A 16,836-nucleotide genomic window follows, 5' to 3' on the forward strand; every position below is an offset into this window, starting at 1 on the left:
GGCACTTGATGGTTATATACCATCCTGAACTAAGAAAGGAGATAGGGGTCTAGGACTTCAAAGGGGAGGATGACAATTCACATGAAGACGAGAAGAGCAGATGTTTGCCTTGCCATGTAGATAAGTCTCTCAGATGAAAAATTTATCTCTGATAACAGCTCTCTTCTGGTACAGTCCCCCTTCGCAAAATCTTTGGGTAATTAAGGAGTAGGTAAAAAGCTTTCCCTGAGTCTGCTCAGTCTTGATTGCCTTCAGCTCAAAATAATCCTTACTCCAAAGAAGCATATTCTGCAGTGGCGTGTTATGCTCCCCTTCAGTGGAAGGGGAAAGAGAGCTCTGTGAGTTCTCTTTAATAAGGGCACTAATCCCATTCATGAAGGCTCTGCCTTCGTAAGCTTATCATCTACCAAAAGCCTCATCTCTAAATATCATTGCAAACAGGATTAGATTTCAACATAAGAATTTTGGGGCGATATATACGTAATATAATTTAAAAATAAATTCATGTCTAGATACATTGTAGTGAAATTGTAGAATTCCACACAAAGATATTTTAAAAGTGTCCAAGATAAAAACCAATCACCTACATAAAGAAGAGAATTATATTGACAGCAGATTTTTTAACAATAATAAAAATCAGAAAGAAAAGAAAGTCTACAAATAGACAACAATTAGGCTTAATGTGGAATTTTCAACAGAAATATGGGAACCCAGGAGATATTAAAATGATATGTTTAAAGCCCCAGGGCAAATAATTTTCCAACTTGAATCTCATGCCCAGAAAAATTATATTTCAAAAATGAGGGCAAAATAAAGACCTTATCATATAAACAACAAAAAAAAATCATTTACTGCAGGCTGGCCCCATAGTGTAGTGGTTAAGTTCATGGGTTTGGATCCCAGGTGTGGACCTATACCACTCATCAGCCATGCTTTGATGGTGACCCACACACAAAATAGAGGAAGATTGGCACAGATGCTAGCTCTGGCCCGATATTCCTCACCAAAAAAAAAAAAACCTATCAAAATCTCTCATTGAAGGAAATACTAAAGAGTCTGTTCTTCATGTTAAAAAAGAGAAATTGGGCTCAAAATGGAGTCATTTGTGCTAAACCCCACATTAGCAAACCAAGACCTAATTGCAGTTTCAGCTTCTCCCAGGAATGTGACGTTTAACCAGTCAATCTGGAATTACCGGATCAGCACTAGTGAGGTAATCTGCCTGACAGAGCCCCACCCTTCCCCAAAGGTAGGTGACCTTGCCTGAAATAATCCACTGTGTGCTAGCAACTTCCTTTTCTCCTCTCCCTTCTGCCTATAAAAGCCTTCCATTTTCTACAGCTCCTTGGAGCTCTCTTCTATTTGTAGATGGGATGCTCCCCAATTCATGAATCGTTGGATAAAGCCAATTAAATTTTTAAATTAAAAAATTTAAATTCTTTTTATGTTTTTAAAAAATTTTAAATACTCAGTTGAATTTTGTTTTTTAACATTCATGAAGAAGTAAAAAAGCCTTAGAAGAAAGTCTGATAGAGGAGGAAATTGTAATCATATAGTTTAACAAAACAGCTGGATGAAAGATATTAAAATAAAATAATAAAAGACAAATAAAATAAAAATAGAATAATAAAATAACATAATAAATAAAATAAAATTGCATTAAAATATTTAAAACTAGGACAAAACATTAAACAATATACAATGCAAATCAAAAGATATATTTTCTCAGAGCAACAAAAAATAAGTTGCCTGGAAATATGTCCATCAAAAGATGTAGAGACTCTCTACAGAAAATCATAAAACAATTTTGAAAATTATTAAAATAAACATTTAAACAAGTGGACAGAAAAGCCATATTTATGAATAGAAATATTTAATATCAAAGAGGCTTCAGTTTTTCTGAAATTAATCTAAAGATTGGGCACAAATTAAGTCTAAATTGTAGTAGAGTACTTCATGGATTCTGATTTTAAAAAATGTTAAAATGGGGGTTGGCCCGCTGGCACAGGAGTTAAGTTCTCATGTTCTGCTTCAGTGGCCTGGAGTTTGCTGGTTCAGATCCCAGGCGTGGACCTATGCACCACTTATCGGGTAGGCTGTGGCAGGCATCCCACATATAAAATAGAGGAAATGGGCACAGATGTTAGCTCAGGGCCAATCTTACTCAAAAAAATAAAAAAATAATAAAATAAAAATGTTAATGCCCTCCTGGTGGCATAGGAGTTAAGTCTGTGTGCTCTGCTTTGGCATCCTGGGGTTTGCTGGTTTGGATCCCAGGCGTGGACCTAGCACCACTTATCAAGCCATGATGTGGTATGCATCCCACATATAAAATAGAGGAAGATGGGTGCAGATGTTAGCTCAGGGCCAATCTTCCTCAGCAAAAAAGAGGAGGATTGGCATCAGATGTTAGCTCAGGGCTAGTCTTCCCCAGGAAAATAAAAGTTATAATGTATATGGTAAGCAAAAGCCAAGAATTTTTAAGACACTACTGCATAAGAATGACAATGTTGAGGTTAATTCTTTATGAGCCATCAATCATATTATAAATTTGCAGTGATTAAGCCAGTGTGGTATTGTCTCAGGGACTGATAAATAATCCAATAGAATTTAACAGAAAGCTCAGAAACAGACACATGCATATATAAAAACTTGCTATGTGACAGAAGTGGCACCACAGCTCAATAACAAAGAATCAAGTATTCACTAAATTGCACTGGGACAATTGGTTATACAAGTGGAGGAAACAAATAAAATTTTCTCTATATCTCATACCATACATAAAACATAATAACAGGGACAAAAATTATATCCCCAGCGATGTTATTTGACATATCTAGAAAACATGTATAAAAATATCCAATGACAAGGGAATGGTGAAATAATTTGTGATACATTTTTAGAAAGGTGTATCCATATGTAGCTGTGAAAATAAACAAGCTATAGCTTTATTCATAATGTACAAGAACTTCAAACAATTATACAAGAAATATATGGTATTTATATAAAGTTCATATATGGAAAGAGATTTTAGAAATATATACATGTGTAGTAAACTAAAAAGAAAAACCTATTTTATTTTTTAAAGAAGAAATTACAAGCCAAAAATTCAAAAAGTTTGTCTTTTGGTATAAAGAAAAGAGATACCTATGGGAAGAGGGATTATAGAGAACTTCAAAAGCAGTGGTAATATTCTGTTTCTTAACCTGACTGATGAATTCCTGTGTATGTGTTTTATTACTCTCACATTTTATGCATTTTTAAATTTTTTCTAGGCAAGAAATATTTTATAATAAAACAGTTTTAAAAAAGTTACCCTGTTGAGGCATGAAGAATGCAAGACAACAAGCAGAGAGATTACTAAATAGACTATTCTAAGAATTCAGGTAAAATGTGAGGATGTGAGTTATGGCATTGATATTAGTGATGCATATGGATAGAAGAAATACTTAGAAGGCAGGAGAAATAGAACTTGGTGAATGCAATGGCAAGCATATCAGTCAGGTCTCAATGCAGGAAATAAAAAATAATCAGGTATTTTAAATAGAAAAAGCAATTTAATACAAATAGGAAAAGATATTATAGCCACTACACTTCAAACTCATAGTGTTCTCCAATGGACTCTTCATTTACAACAGCCCCTCCCAACTCAGAAGAACATTCCTCTCTTTTGTTCCTCTGCACTTGCATGTGGTCAACCATAGACTACATGTCCCAAATTGAAATTCTTTGCCACTCCCAAATAAACCCATTCTGCTGGTAAAATAACTGGTTGTTTATTTGTTTTATGTTAACATTATTTGGTGTGTTGTACCGGTATATGGAGAAGACCCCAAACAACTCTGGGGCTGGTGGACAAACAGAAGCAACACCCACAAAGCCCATTGAGTTCACTGATTTCTTGCCATCTCTGGATGTGTAAGGGTAAGTTTTCTTTTGGATCTCAGGGTCTGCTTTCCTCATATTTTGAAGCCTTTAAGGCCTTCTTCAAGAACTGTCTTTTCTGTTAAAGGCTTTTGCCCTTTCTGTGAGTACTCATTTGGCCTTTGGTCGGATTCATTTTGGAATAGGTCTGCTCCTACAGGAGGTGTGCCATTCAGCCTTTGGCTTGACTTCTGAACCTGGCTGTTCCTTTTGGAAAGGAGCTAGCCTTTGGTCTGATTCCTTTGGAACTGAGCTGGTCTTAATGAAGCTGTGCTGTCCTTTGGTTTGATTCCTTTTGGATCTGGGATGTTTCTAATGAAATTATGCTGGTATGTGGCCTGTAGCCTGTTTAGGAATTTTTCTTTTGCTTTAGAGAAAAAACCTCTAAGAAATGGGATCTCAGTCATCTAAATGTTTTAAGGGATTCCCCCTTCAGAGACTCCAGCTGGTTTTATGTTTAAAATCCATGGTCTCTTCTCATGTGCATTTCTAACTAAATGGACCAACTTAAACAAAAATAATTTAGAACACCAACAGTTATTTTGGGGAACGTTTGAACTCTCCAAACTTACTTTTCTTAAAACTGAGTTGGACATCCATAGCTCTGAAATTGCTGAAACAGAATGGAACATTTATTTTGATTGGTATTTTGAGGCTTCCAGACATTACTAGGAGTCTACAATTGTCTCTTTCACAAAATAAAATTTTAAGATTAACTGAGGTGAACCAACAATTAAAGAAAGACAAAAGGTTTTTGAAGTTGTAGCTGCCCCTGACACAGGAAGGGTTAATAATCACTGGAAAAAGCTTGCCAACAAACTGTGACCCGGAGGTGAGAAGGCCGGTTAGCCAATGACGGGTAAGACCTCCAGGGGGAGGCAACCTAAGACAGGCATCGGCTGCCCAGGGGCACAGATGGAGACACGATATCAGGAACAGGAGGGGCCATTGCCTAGGAGGCCTTGCATGCTCTGAGAGAAAGTATACGAGCACAGCAATAACATGATAATATCAAAACAGAGGCCAAGGGAGGGCTCCTTGAGAAATCACTAAGAATTCTTGGCATTTGCTAATTACTTCCAGAACACCTGTGTATGTTTAACAGATGTAAGCTATGTATCTATTGAAATGCTGGTTATAATAAACTCAGAGTGGCCATCAGCCCTCTCCGCATCTATCCTGATGTGTGCATTGGATTGTGACACCGACAGAAGTCTCTCTTTCCCCTCTATATCCGTTGTCTCTGGATCAGTGGCAGCCACCTTGTGCTCAGGCACTGCCACTCCATCATCTTTCTCCTTCCCTTCTATCCCACCTACACTTCCTCTATACCCTCAATTTCCCCATACTAATTCTCTCACCGAACTTCCATTTTCCCCTAAGCCTCTCTCTGCTCCCTCCACCTCTGAACCTATCAGAACCTATCCTTTTAGAATTAAATCTTCTGAGGATCAAAACAAACTTCAAATCTCTTATCTTTCCTGGACTAAGGACAAATTATGAGCCATAGTTGAAGAGGTTTTCTAAAGTAACTGAGGACCGCCATAGGTTTGTTGAAGAATTTAACATAGTTACTCAAACTTACCAACCTGGTTTTTTAGACCTATATCAATTAATCCAAATGCTTGTTGGTGAAGGCCAAGCCAAATGTTGGATGAAACTTGCCCAATGGGAAAATTCTGGAAAGGATTTGGAAAAATAAACTCCTAACTTTTCACAAGAGGCTACAGTACTTGCTGGAAAACTCTAACAAGCAATTTCAGTAGGTTTTATTAAGCCTATTGATTGAAACAAAATTTTGGCTTGCACATAAAAATCTGATGAATCTGTTCATGACTTTATAATCAACGTCACTTTGTTTTCAAAGAAAATTCTCATCTCCCTTCAGATGTTAAGTCCACTCAAGTAACTTTTAATTCTGTTTATTAACAGGCTGAACTGGGACCTTTTTCTTTTAATTAAAAAGATCAGGATGGAATGCAAAAGTATGTACACTCAAGATTTAGTTAGTTTGGCAACGAAGCTCATTCACACCCAAATGAGTCATGTAAAAGAAAGATAGTCAAAATTCTTAAATTTCAATTCTAGTAAATGAAAGTCCTTAAAGAAACCAAAAACCTCATAATTTCTATTATTGCAAAGAGCCAAGACATTGGAAAAGAGATTGTTAGAAATTTAAGTACTTTGAGTGCCTTCAGCCTTCTAACCAGCCTTTCCAATGTTTTCCTAATTCCCAATGATGAGGCTTCAAGAAACTACAGAGGCTTTTCCCAATTCTTCCTCTTAATCAGCTTAGAGAAACAACTCTCCAGAATGGGAATGAGTCTCTCTCTGTCCTTATTGACACCAGAGACACAATCATGGTACTCAACCCCACTACTATAAAGTAGCCCCAGCCTCAGAGTACTAAAACAGTTGAAATAGTGAGGATCTCTAATAAATCTCAAAAGGTTCCTCTCTCTGAACCTATTCCCTTTTGTTTAGGTGCTTTGAGAGATACCTACCCTTTTCTCCCTAGCTCCTCTACCGCTATTTATTAATTAGTTCAAAATGTCTTAGAAAATTATCGTGGTGAAAGAAAGATTATTTTCAAAGATCAAATTATTTTGGTGAAAGAAAGGTCTCTTTCACCAAAAGGGGGAAGTAATTAATTATTAAATAATTAGAATTAAATAATAATTCTAGTTCTAGAATTAAGTTAATTTCTAGAATAATGCAAATTCTAGAATTTGACAGTAACAATCAAAATAGTCAACCAAGTGAATTAAATGACACTTCAAGGTCTTTCACTTGCTCTGTCTCTGATGGTGCTACAGCTGACTCTGAAGACACTGATCATTTGTCCCTACTGAGTCAGCTACCACTCTCCTGATAGGCAGTCTCCAACTGATATGAGCAAAATTTACAGTACACCTTCCATCAAGACTCAAATAGATCCCTCAAAACCTCTCCCCAGAATTAATCAATATTGTATAAGTAAAGAAGCCCTTCAAGTTATAGAGTCCATAATAGAAGATTACAAGTCTCATGGCCTCATTATCTCTTGCCATAGTCCCTGTAATACTCCTATTTTACCTATAAGAATAGCCAAGGGCCAAGGGTGGAGGTTTGTTCAAGACTTTCTAGCAGTAAACAACACTGTCCTCTCTCAGCACTCTGTTCTTCCTCATAGCTACGAATATTTGTCCCAACTGAAAGCAAATTCTTTACAATAATTTATTTATGTGGTGCATTCTTTAGTATTCCAGTGGAAGAGGCTAGCCAATATTTTTTTGCCTTCACTTGGAAAGGAAAACAATTCACCTGGATAGTAATGCCTCAAGATTTTACTGAGTCCTTCTTATTGCTCACAAATCTTGAAGGCTAACATGGACGATATAAACTTTACTAGGGGCTCTATTTTCTAGCAATACATGGACAATTTGATCTTTTGCTCTCCCTCTCAAGTTTCCTCACAGGAAGATAGAATCCATTTGCCAAAGCTTTTAGTCTTAGAGGGACACAAGGTTGCCAAGAAAAAAGTGCAGTTTGTCTAAACTCAGGTTCAATATTTAGGGCATCTGGGCTACATCTAGATCCAGTTAGGCTTCATGTTGTCTTAAGTTTTCCAAAACTCAAAACTAAGCATCAACTGTGAGATTTTCTTGGGCTAGCTAGTTATTGTTGAAGTTAGATTCCAAATTTCTCTCCTTTGGCCAAAGCTTTGTATGTTTTACTAAAGAACAACAACTCTGACCCAGTTTTATGGGAAGAATGGATGACATAGTCTTTCAAATCTTAAAGGAGAGTTTAATGAACCCACCTGCCCTTTGGAATCCCAATTATCAGATTTCGTTTTCTTTTTGTATATGAAAAGGAAAGGAATGCCCTTATGGTACTCATCCCAAAATGTGGGGACCACCACTGACCCATAGGATATTATAGCCAGCAACTGGATCCTGAGGCATGGGACTATCCTCCTTGCCTTAGAGCCATTACTGCAACTGCCCTTTTGATTAAGGCCACTGAGGGAATTATGAGATCCCCTGTAACATCTTTGTACCTCATGCAGTAGAAACTCTCCTGAATTCTCATCACACTCAACATTTTTCAGCCACCTCACCTCCTATAAAATCCTTTTGTCAGTTTCTCCTCACATAACTCTTTCACACTGTAATCACTTTAAACATGCTAATCTTCTCCACCTCTGTTACTTATGAAGCCCCTCTTGACAGCTTAACACTGATGGATCACCTTCGACCCCTTATGATAATCTGCAGGAAACTCCTGTGAGTAATGCTGACTTCTCGTGGTTCACTGACAGTGCTTATTTAAGAGGTGACAATGGCAAATATTGTGCTGGATATGCAATATTAACACCCTCTGAGGTAATTGAAGTGGCACCTTTGCCTTTGGCTACTACAGCCCAATAAGCCAAATTATACACACTCACATGGGTCTGCTCCATAGCCAAAGGCAAAACTGCCAACATTTATAGAGATAGTAGATACACTTTTATAGTGGCTCATGATTTTGAAATGTTGTGGAAGAAATGTCACGTCCTTAATTTAAGTGGAAATAAAACCAGCCCTATGTTCAGGAATTATTGGATGCTATGCTTTTACCTCCTGCTTTAGCTATTACTAAGATCCCAGAGCATTCTAAAATTGACTCTCTAGAAGCTAAAGGAAATCACCTTGCTGACACTGCTGTATGGAATGCTGCTCTGAAAGAAACCAACAGCAGTCAAACCTCTGTCATGGTCCAGAGGGATATTTCTCCAAATGATAACTTTAAAAAAATTGGCTGGAGAAACCCAAAAATCAGCTTAAGAAAAGGAAAAGCAAGGTTGGAAATTCAACAATTTTTGGTCGAATGAAAGGAGAAAGCTCTAGTTCAAGCCAGATAGCAGCCCAGTCCTACCAGAGACTCAACAATTCCCACTTCTAACCACTGTGCATATATGAAACCATTGGTGTACTGACAAAATGGCAGCATTTATGAATCAGTGTTGGAGTGGAAATATTAATAAGGCCACAAAAAGTACCACCTCACTTGTCTCAACTGCCCAAAATCTTAGCACTGCTGAACTAGTTGAGATAGACATAGTCGAAAGTTAGCATAGGGGAAGCCATCTTATAGAAGGAAGCCACACTGGAAGTATAAATGACCCTGACTCATTAGGTCCCCCTCCCCTGCCTTATTCTCACAGTGTGCTTTGGACAAATGCTTAGACTAGAGATCATGACTTGTTAGCAGAAGATTTAAGTCCTCTGCCCAAACTGCTCCTTCTCCCCCCATAAGAAAATAACTAATGTTTTCTTAGATTCCTCAAGAATGTCATATTCAACAGATCTGAAACTTTTTTCTATAGTGAGATGGCCAGTGGTCTGAGGTCATCCAAAATCTGGCACTCCTGAGCCCCCTCCCCTATCCCTGATTCTTTAGTTACATTCATATGTAAATATCAGTTTCTTTAACCTTTGTATCCCTAAACTTCACCCTTCCAGAAAACTAGGGCTAAGATTAGAGCCCAAGTGGCCTCATACTGAAGTTTTGCTTAATTATAGTTCTTTGTAAGAAAATGAAGCTTCCCAGACCCCAACTCCTCAGGTTCCAGGTGCCAGAATCTACCATCCATCATGGAGGCAGACAGTCAAGGACATTCATCTGCAAATTCTCTTATCTTGCCATCCCCCATCCTGCAAGCAACCTCACAAGGCCACATGAAAGCTGCCCCACCAACGAGCAAGGCCACATGCTTCCCTTCCCTACAAGCAGCCACATTCCTCACAACGCTTAAAAACTCTCACCTCCTATGTTTCAAGAAGACAAATTTGAGGGTTTACTCTCCTCTCCTGGCTGATGTGACCTGAAATAAACCCCTTTTCTTGCCATAAGCCTAGCATTCCAGTTTTTATTTTGGCCCCTCTGGTGTGGTGGCTAAAAGAACCTGTGTTTGTGTCCAGTAGCAAACATACAATCCAGGGAAGTCAGTTTGCATTACTCCAAGACATTTTGAATTGCCTAGTGGAACATTTGAGGCTTGGCAAATTGATTTTATATGGTTGTTCCCATATCATGGATATAACTATGTTTTAGTCATGGTCTGTATGTTTTCTCACTGGACTGAAGCCTTCCTTTGTAGACAGGCTACTGCCTCTTCTGTGGCTAAAGTCCTTTTGGAAAAAATAATTCCTCCCTGGGGAACCCCTCTCAAACTTCATGGTGATTGAGGAGATAATTTTGCTGGTCAGGTGCTCTGACAAGTCTGTGCTGTTTGGCCAGTTTTATAACACTTCACTATGCTTATCACCCTCAATCCTCTGATTTACTCCAACACCCTAACAGCATTATTAAGACTCAATTGACAAAATTTATAGAGACCCTCCAAGTATCTTGGCCAGAAACATTATTGCTGGTCCTTCTAAATCTTGAATTCACTCTCTTTGGAACTCATAAACTCTCACCCTTTGAGATAGTCACAGGAAGCCCAGTGCACCTGGCCCCTGCCTCTTTTGCCCTGCAGCTGGTAAACAGAGATGTACTTCAGTATTGTAAAGGCCTTATTGCTTGTATCAAAGGTAACCATGTTCTGGTAGAGCAATCTTTCATAGTGTGTTCCAGGGAGATGAAGACCTTAAGCATCACACCTTGCAACCTGGAGATTTCATCTATTGGAAAAGACACCTTAGGAAAGATTCTCTCCAACCTTGCCAGAAAGACCCCTATCTGAAACTGCTATCCAACATTTGTGACACCAAATTCCAATGAGCAGACTCTTGTATTCATGTAACATATCTAAAGAAAGCAGCGAATCCTGATGGGTCTTCCACACCATTTGGTAACCTGAAGGCAAAGATCTTCTGGAATTGAAGCAGATGACATCTGATGAGACAGTTTTCCCAAGATGTCAAAAACAGGTCTATTAGAAGGATTCAGACTTACATGGAAAATGCCTGAGATCTCCCTTCTACCTCTCCTTGCTACTCAAATGTAAACTGAATAGGTTTTCAATCTCTGCACTTTCCTTCTGATGTGGGATATAACACTCAGGAAAGGTTCTTCCTGGCATTGAGGAACAAAAGGCTACTGAATTCAGAAAAAAACTGACTTTTGATCAGCCATGCTTTCAAAGAGAGATCTTTATCAAAGGGGGAAAAATGTGAAAATTAATAAACAGAAACTTCATTTAAAATAGAGTTGGGAGGCCAGAAGTGAGAACTCTGGTGCACATGCTGCTCAATGCACATTACTGACCCCAACACCAAGAGATGTTCTTGCATCTCTGACAGGAAGTGACACATTTACTACCCCAGCAGAAGGAAAGAAGAAATTTCTCCTTGCCCAGCAATGGCTCAGTCAATGAGAGACTATCGTAACTCAGCCAATGGAAAGCCACTACACTTCAAGCTCCCCGTCTCCTCCAATGGACTCTTCATTTATAAGAGCTGCTCCCAACTTCATAAAAGAATGTTTCTTTCCTTTGGTTCTCCACACTTGCATGAGGTTCACCATAGACTGCATGTCCCAAATTGCAGTTCCTTCCATTACCAAATATACCCATTTTGCTGGTAAAATAACTGGTTGTTTATTTGTTTTAGGTCAACAATATTTACTGGGTATCAGATTTTCTTCTGGTGCCAAGGATACAGTAGTAAACAAAATAAAAATCTCTGCTTTAATGGAGCAGGGGAAATAATAGACATAATATGTAACTGAACATAATATACAACAAAATATATACTATCCAAAATATATATTATGAGTAAAATATAATGTATGTATGTGTGATATAGCTTATACAATAAGTTAGAAGATAAGTGCTAAATAAAAAAATAGAGCATAGTAAGACATTTTGATATCAACTCAACACAAGGCAAGCCATACTGTAGAAAAGAAATCATTCTGTAACTTTGAATGACCTCTGACTAACTAGCCAAGATATGCTCTGTAGATTTTGTAGCCCCTCCAGGCTGCTTTAGGATGCTAACTTTGTTCTTTTGAGTTCTCCAGGAATGTGCTGACCCCTGGGCAGAGAGCCTATGCTGATAGCCATCATGAATGACAACTGAAAGATCAGGGTGTAGGACATTGCCCCATTCTCTGATGCATATCCAGCAAAACAATGGGCTATCAGGAACTGGGACCAGATGTCTGCTCCCACCCAGAGATCAGAGGGAGGCCCCACCAAGAGACCAGTCACCTCCCCTACCTGGAGCCCAGCCCTATATATAACTGGCCTGTAGTCTTTTTTTCTGTAAGATGGTTCTTTCAGTCATTGGTTGGCCATCTTCCCTCTTCCTAGCAATCTGTAATAAAGAAACCCTTTCTCTCCTACCACCTTGCCTCCTGACTATTGTCATGTCTTGTGGCAAGCAGAGGACCACCCTTGGGCGGTAACAATTCGGAAATGTTGGGAAAGGAGTTCAGATTTCAAGTGTGTTGTTAATACAGGCCTCACTGAGAAGCAAATATTTGAGGAAATATATAAAAGAGTAAAGAATGTGCACTATGGAAATATCTGGAGTAAGGGGTAAAGTTGTAGTTTTCACCATGAAACAAACAAACTGCTCTTGACCCCACATCAACTTTCAGCTGCTATCCATTTCTCTATCTTCTCAAAGTCACACTTCTTTAATAACAAACCATGATTTCACTGCTTTCTTTTTTTCCTCCCCAAAGCCCCAGTACATGGTTGTATGTCTTAGTTGTAAGTTGTTCTTCAAAGTAATACTTCTTGAAAGAGCTGCTTATTGTACTAATCTCCAGTTACTCACATTATGTTCTCTCCTCAGCCCATTACAATTGTTCTTCCATACTGTCTCTTTTCAACAAATTTCTCGTTAGTTTCACCGATGACATCCATATTACCATATACAATGTTCACACTTTTATACTCATCTTAATTACTCAGCAGCACTTGAGAGAGTTACTATACTTTTATTTTGGAAACACTTTCTTCCTTTGGCTACTCAGATACCAGACTCTCCTCGTTTTACTTATACATTACACACAATACTTTATCAGGTGTTTGTTTGTTTTGCTGCATTCTTCTCTCCTGGTTGAATTTAAATATTGGAGTTTCCAAGGGCTTTGTTCGAGGGCTTCTCTTTTGTACCTCCACCTTCCCCTGCATAATCTCATCCCATCCCATGGTTCTAATTACCATTTTTAGTCTTGTGATTCCCATCTTTATATTTATAACTCGGACATCTCTTCTAATCTCTGGACTTATATATCCAATCATGCATTTGACATCTCCTGTGGATATCTAATAGGAATCTAAATCTTAACATGTTAAAAAAATAGCAGGATGTTTCTTTGCCCAACCCGCCCCATCCAAGGTCTGACCATCTCAATAAATGTTACCACCATCCAACTGGGTTCCCAAGAAAAGGAAAAATATAAAACATCTTTCATTATGTCTTTTCTCTTACAACCTCACATCCAATAAACCAGGAAATATTATTGACTTTCCTCCATGATATACCCACAGATCTGTCCACTCATCTCCACTACCATGCCTAACACTCTAATCTAAGCTAGTATAATCTGTCACATAGACTAGGATTCGTAACTGGTCTCACTGTTTCCATTTGGGTTTGTTTTGTTTTGTTTTTGAGGAAGATTGGCTCTGAGCTAACTACTGCCAATCCTCTTCTTTTTTGCTAAGGAAGACTGGCCCTGAGTTAACATCCGTGCCCATCTGCCTCTACTTTATACATGGAATGCCTACTACCACATGGCTTTTGCCAAGCAGTGTCATGTCCCCACCCAGGATCCGAACTGGTGAACCCTGGGCCACCAAGAAGTGGAACATGTGAACTTAACTTCTACACCACTGGACCGGCCCCATCACTGTTTCCATTTGTGATATCTGATATCTCATTCTCCAGATATTCACAGCTCCCTAAGTGAACATCTTTAAAAATAAATGAGCTCTCACATTCATTGCAGTTCACTGAGGTCCATAGAGATGGCACCAGGGCAAGTGAGAGTAGGGGAGACACTGGATGACTCTGTGCCTTGCTAAGGAAAAATAACTAAGCAGGGGCAATGGAGATCCTAAGAAGCTGAGAGGAAAAACATCATCATATGCATTCTTTGTGCAAACTTGCCTAGAGGAGCACAAGAAGAGGCATCCAGATCCTTCAGTCATCTAAGAAATGCTCAGAGAGGAGGAAGACCGTTTCTACTAAAGAGAAAGGAACATTTGAAGACATAGCAAAGGTGAACAAGGCCCATTATAAAAGGGAAGTGGAAACTTGTATTCCTGTTAAAGAAGAAACAAACAAACAAAAAAGCCAGTTCAAGGATCTCAATATAGCCAAAAGGCTTCCTCTGGCCTTTTTCTTGTTTTGTTAGGAGTATCACTCAAAAAATCAAAAAAGAACATTCTATTTTGTCCATTGCTAATGTTACAAAGAAAATGAGAGAGATGTGGAATAATGTTGATGCAGATGACAAGCAGACTTATGAAAGGAGTGTTGCTAAGGTAAAAGAAAAATAGGAAAAGGATATTACTGCATACCAAGCTGAAGGAAAGCCTGATATGGCAAAAGAAAAAAAAAAGAGGAGTCATCAAGACTGAAAAAAGTAAAAAAAAAAAAAAAAAAGATGAAGAGGAGGAAGAAGAAGATGAATAAGTTTGTTCTAATACAGTTTTTTCTTGTCTATAAATACAGAACTTATTTGTTTTAAAGAAAAATATTGATATGCGAGACTATATAAGTTTTCTCTTTAAACTGTACAGTGTCTTTTTTGTATAGTTGATATAACATGCTACAAAATGTGTCTTTAGATAGCCCTGTCCTGGTGGTACTTTCAATAGCCACTGACCTTGCTTGTTAAAATATGGAGGGCCATAACTTGGCATGGATCCAGGTTCTTGTTGGCTCATAGCACAAATTACTTACGTATGGAGATGGTAATTTTTCATCCTTAGTTGTCTCTGATGCAGCATACAGGAAATAATTATTGTTCTGTTAACTGAATACCACTCTGTAATTGAAAAAAAACAAAGCAAACGTTTTCTTAACATTCTGAAAACTTCAAAGTAAATACTTTCTTTTAGTGTTATCGATTTCATAGATCTGAAACTTTTCTCATTGATGGGTAGTCTTCTGCTTTTGCACCTGTTAGATCACATGAACTATTACAGTGTTTATCTTTTCATATAGCTAGCTGATAAAAAGCTTTTGTCTACATTCTCGACATACTCAGGATGAGAGTAATAAAAATTGGTTTGTGACAGTTTTCATCTGTAACTGAAACTCAAAAATCTTCATCAATTGGTATCAAATTTCATATAGCCCAGTTACATTTACAAAGTAAAGAATAACCAATCTACTCACAGCATTGGATTATTAGAATCAAAGATTTTAAAAGTATACTTTGAAGAAATAATAGAAAAGTATGTTCTATGCCACATGTAGTGACAGTTATATTTGCAGTTTCCACATTAAAGAAGACCTGAAAATGTATCTTTGAAAGCTTGGGCATAAATACAAGACTGCCATATTAAAATTTTTGTTGACGTCAATCCCTAGAAAGTTTCTATAAAACTGCTGGCTGTAAATGTCTTTTCTCATTTATCTAAATATGGACTGCTGAGAAAACTTGAGATTCTCCATTACAATTAAGTTTTTTTAATTAATTAGACTGACTTTTACAATTATAATGCCACACTTAAAATAGGGCATATTTTCCTATATTGTGATTTATCCCTTTATAAGTTAAATAGACATGAGGAAATCAGAAGCTTAAACTTTGCATCTCAGTGCCAATTATCTAATTTGTTCAAATTCAATTTTTCTTTACAAAACTACAACTACCATTTATTAAGATTATATGTTTATCTGCTTAACAGTTTAAGAAAAGGTTTGTCAATTTTGTGGGTTTTAAGATTATCATTCTCTTTAAGTACCAGTGTTTTAAAATAGCCTTCTTGTAATTGTACATGTTTTTTGTGATGTAGTGCTGTTTTGTTATATAAATTTTGACCTGGTTTCTATCCATTTGAATTGTTTATGTATAATTTCAGGAGAAATACTGAACATCGGAGTCCTAGATGATACTAACAAACCAATAATTATAGAGGTTCATAAAAAAAGAATCACATGTCAATTAATTATTTTAAACCAGCCAACATCTTCCCATTGCACTTGGGGAAGGGTGAAACAACTCCTTCCTTGGCCTACGATGTCCTTTATTCTTTTTTTTTATTGACACCTGAGCTAACAGCTATTGCCAATCTTTTTTTTTTCCTTCTTCTTCTCCCCAAAGTCCCCCAGTACATAAATGTATAATTCCAGTTGTGAGTGTATCTGGTTGTGCTGTGTGGGATGCCACCTCAGCATGGCTGGATGAGCGGTGCCATGTCCACACCCAGGATCTGAACTGGAGAAACCCTGGGCTGCCAAAGCAGAGCACACGAACTTAACCACTCAGCCATAGGGCTGGCCCCTACAATACCCTTCATAAGATCTTACCAGTACCTTTCTAAACATACACTATCACTCTCCTTCTTGATGTGGTCCAGCTATGCTCACATTTTTGTGTTCTTCAACCACAACAGGTGGTTCTGTCTAAGACCTTTAAAATAGCTATACCTCTGTCTGGAAAGTGACATCTCCCAATCTACTTATAGCTGACTTATTTTGACCATTTAGGTCTCAAAGTAAAAGCCACAGTGAGGCCTTCTTTTATTACCCAACCCAAAGTATTCCTGCAGAAAATCTTTATGCAATTATCTTGTTTTAATATTGCGTTAACACTCATAATTAAGTGATTTTCAAATGGCATTATTGAGATACAGTTGACATACTATAAGCTGTACATATGTATCAAATGCACAATTTGATAAGTTTTGACTTAGATTTACATCCTCGCAACTATCACCAAAATCAAGATAGTAAGTATATTGATTAC

At 37.7% G+C, this 16,836-nt stretch overlaps 1 pseudogene; it reads left to right on the forward strand.

Annotated features, from left to right (window-relative positions):
- The first annotated feature begins 1,093 nt into the window (after positions 1 to 1,093).
- Positions 1,094 to 14,552, forward strand: LOC124245452 (high mobility group protein B1-like; annotated as a pseudogene).
- Positions 14,553 to 16,836: the final 2,284 nt, after the last annotated feature.

This window comes from Equus quagga, chromosome 10 (genome assembly GCF_021613505.1).
Source record: "Equus quagga isolate Etosha38 chromosome 10, UCLA_HA_Equagga_1.0, whole genome shotgun sequence".
NCBI classification, from domain to species: Eukaryota; Metazoa; Chordata; class Mammalia; order Perissodactyla; family Equidae; genus Equus; species Equus quagga.